This window comes from Lottia gigantea, assembly GCF_000327385.1.
Source record: "Lottia gigantea unplaced genomic scaffold LOTGIsca_13, whole genome shotgun sequence".
Classification (NCBI taxonomy): Eukaryota; Metazoa; Mollusca; class Gastropoda; family Lottiidae; genus Lottia; species Lottia gigantea.
This window is the reverse complement of record NW_008707425.1, coordinates 673,946-678,357: the sequence shown is the minus strand read 5'-3', so window position 1 is coordinate 678,357 and position 4,412 is coordinate 673,946.

The window sequence follows — 4,412 nt, the reverse complement described above, 5'->3', positions numbered from 1 at the left end:
TCGCGCATACCACGCCAACGGTAAATAGTCACTGCCATTATGATATTGTCATACCGATCATTCTAGTGTCAAGTATACATCAAACCACCATTTCAGTTGTATTATTTGTAAATGAATTTCTTAGCTTATCTTAATCGAAATTGTTTTCCATTTTAGATTCTTGTCAATGGGATGAATATCATGTACAACAATTAAAAACTCGTTTAAGATAAGACCATTATTTTTGCAAAATATTTTTATAAACCAAATAAGGCCCCATTGATGCGTATTTCATACAATTATATTTATAGGTCATAGCTGGAACTAGATCGTTACGACAAAAAGATCTTTGATAAATTGTGTGTAGACAATCTAAACAATAATATGATATGGAGGTCTATCTGTATTGATGAAATCATTATAATGTTCTGTGTTCTTGTGTTCTTTTTAAAATAAATTGAAAAAAAGTAGAGTAAATACTATATATATTTTGTTAAAATATATTAGTTACCACTATGTATCAACCTGAATTGGTTTTAAAAGGGTTATATAAAATTGGAGTATACTTATTGCTAAAAGCCCCATTCCACTATGTCGCAATCAACGCACTCGGGAGGAGCGCAAAATATCTCCTTAGGATTGGGCGATATAAGGGAACTTTACGATCAGCTTACGCCCCAGTGCCGTTCCAGTAACGATCTATAAGATGTGATGCCCCCAAAAAGTTGAGACCTTGCATGATCAGTTTTTCGCTCCAAAGGAGAAAGATGCGATCCAATGGGCTCTATTGGCGCCCCAGGCTAGATCTGATGGTGATCTCGGCGACCTTTGGTGTTCAAACAGCGCTCTAGGCGATCGTGGCGTTATATGGCGATATCCGTAGATCGTGAAATGGGGGTAATAGTGACACTTTCATGTGGGCGTGTAAAAATTGTGCAAGAGTGTCTGCAGGGATCAAGAAATTGTCTATTTAACTGTAAAAAGTTCAAATAAAATGTGGTATTTTTGTTTTAAATCTTTAATGTTAACATTTTACTTGGAAAAAGAGGCTAAATGCTATAGCCCAGGTGAGTTTCAACTTAACACTTTTCGCCCATTCTATTGTTTCAACGAATTCAAATCTTTATACTTAACTGTACTGGGAGCTCACACAGCCAGTGAGGAAAATACGGAATTGGGTAGGTTTTTAATTTTTTGATCTTATAAATGTTAAATCAATGCTAAAATTTTTTCAATTCCTGTAGAAATTTTTTATTGACTGTGCGCGGGAATCTGAAAAAATTTACTATCAGACCTTTAATTTTCTTTCTCTCATTCCATTAACTTTTAGCTCAGTGAGTTAGATGATTGTTTGCTAACATGAATGTCCAGGGTTCAGATAATACCTTCGGATTTTTCAACCCGGTTTCCCCTTGTCAGTGATGTAGGTAAGAGGGATTGATATCGAAAATGTGTCTAGTCGTTCTAATAATACAATAAACCGAGGCTACAGGCTGTGCACTTTAAGGATCCCTCGACAGTTGGAAATCGAAAAACAAAATTTCACTCATTGCACCCTGCATGGCGTTGCTCATCTTCATCAGCCCACATGGTGCAGAAAAGTAGGGGCACCCACATGAATATTCATTTTCGATGAATGGTTTTTGAGTTATTATTGCCCTTGACTTTGTTAAAACGTGTCAAAATTTGTTCGTGAGCACAATAGAAGCTACAGTTTTCAAGCTATTCTGATGAAACTTGGTGTGATCATTGAAATTGATAAGATCTCGGACAAGTTTTAACTTGACGCATTGTCGCTGGACGGTTTTTGAGTTACTGCCCTTGACTTTGTAAAAACGCGTCAAAATGTGTTTGTGAGCACTATAGAAGCTACAGTTTTCAACCAAATTTGATCAAACTCATTTTGATCATTGAAATTGGTAAGATTTCGGACAAGTTCTAACTTAAGGCATTTTCAATGAACGCTTTCGGAGTTATTGCCCTTGACTTTGTAAAACGTGTCAAAATATGTTTGTGAGCACAATAGACGCTACAGTTTTCAACCGATTTTGATGAAACTTGGTGTGATCATTGGAATAGATCTCGGACATGTTCTAACTTGACGCATTTTCGATGAACGGTTTTTGAGTTACTGCCCTTGACTTTGTAAACACGCGTCTAAAGTTGTTTTTTGACCTTGATTAGAGCTGTGTGATTTAATTGTTTGTTGTATTTGGGTTATTGATATTGATTTTAAAAAATTTTTTGGAATTACTCAGCATAAATAACTGGCATATATATATATATGTAATTGAATTCAAACTAATAAAATTTCTTCAATATGAGAAAATTCATACTTTAGTCACTAAAGACTGTTTTATCATTCTGACAGCTGCCAGTGTTACCTTACCTCGCAAGCTATCTTTCTTTTCATATTGAATAATAGTAATATATTTTCATTTCTTGTGGTTTTTACCTGCAATGTCCGTCAACTGGAACCATCCAATTGTTTCTTACCCAATTCTATTCTACGGCAGCAGAGATAATCTGATAAAAGATTTGATTACCATCCAAGTATTACAGAAAATAAACAGAACTTCAGAAAGAAGAGAATGGTAGAGCCAGATTAGCAATTCTACTATCTTCAACCAAACTTTATTATTCAAACCCAACATATTGCTGATACAGGAAAAATTACAAAAGTCAGTCATATCAAAATAATGAACATTCCTTAAACATTACACACTTATACTGTCTGGCCAACCCCTTGCTCTCGACCGACTAGGGTCGCTGGGGGCTGTGATAACATCCATCCAAAATCAGCAAAATTCGTAAAAGTACAATATACCGTAACCCTTTGATTTTCAGCTGTACATGTTTGATTTCTGGACAAGGAGGGTTTGATTCTCCCAAATTTACAGACCTGGGCTGGAACAAATACTTCATTAAAAAAAGGGAATAGGTGATCTGGATCGGTAGTTTTCTTCTGATAATCTTTCTTATTTTTCAACTTGAATAAGATACGATGGGCGAGAGGTTAGTTTCTTATTTACTGATTTTGAATAGATTTGACGTGAACGAGGTTGCAATTCATGTTCTGAATGGTTCAATATGTGACTAACATGCTTTGAGATTCTTATAATACTATCTTACTAGCTCGATTGCTAGTGGTATTGAACGAGACGACAAAGGGTGCTATGCCTGCATTATGATAAATATTCAGTCGTATCGGCCTTGCTGTATTCAATGTCTCAATTCAAAATTTTGTTGTTCCATCTTCTTTCAAATCAATTTTCATGCGCTCAATAGGGTTGAAGTAAGATCGTCTGATGAATAGTCGTCCCAGGCCCGTAGCCAAGGGGTCACTTTTTTAAAATACACTTTTTCTTTTTCCTGAGTCAATAGGAGCGGCAGGTAACTGAGTCTGAGTGAATAGCAAACAGTGGTCATTCTGGTCAGGCATTTTATGGTGGAGTAAGTGCACCAGTCAGCTGCTCTTGCATTGTCGATCATATGATGAGTATTTCGATATTTTGATTATACGTAACGAAAATTAAGGTTATGGATTTCAGGGCTGCGTTATGCGAAATGGTTCAACAAAATACTAAGTATTCTTATCTGTAGGCCTAGAACTGTTTTTAAATATCTTTCTGTTTATGATGAAACCAGACATCATAGCTTTTTATATTTAATTACATTAGAATAGATAATTTGATACAATTGAGTTCGTTGAAAATCATAAAAAGTCTGCATTAAAGCTTCATTGGTAACAAAATTATTGGTCTGATACTGGATTGTAATCTGTCCCGTCTCAAAATTCAAAAGATTTGATTGGTTGTTTATAAATACTAACTAATAGACATATATTATTCTAAATTGTATTCATATGAATCAAACAACCAAACGTAGAAAAATGGATAAATATTTGATCAAAAAAGACAAATTGCTTCATGGTTCCGACACTACTACGACTGACACTGGTATCAAAACCACAGCAGGCAACACAACGGATGCAGTACCAAGATGCTCTGAAAAGACAGGAGTACCAGGTGACATTGGAAAAGAAGACGTTCCAAAGCAACCGAGAATGAAATTTCCAGCGAAGTCTGGTCGCCATTTTAGTAACAGCTGGTATGATCGATTTCCATGGCTGGAGTATTAAGTGTCAAGGGACGCCCATTTTGGATTTCCATATCGGGTGTTTCACAATACATCTGCGGGTGCATAAAAATTCATCACTGAAGGCTACACAGATTGGAAGCACGCTGTAGGTGATACTGGAAAGGGCCTCGAGAAGCATAACAATTGGGGTGTCAAAACAATTTCTCCAAGATAACGTTGCCAAGACAGAAAAGCAGGACTCCAATCTTGTTCTTCAAAAACTATACGAGCAGAAATTGGCTCTCCCTAAATTATATGCACTGGCTGCAAGCGTTGCCACATTCGGTTCTAGT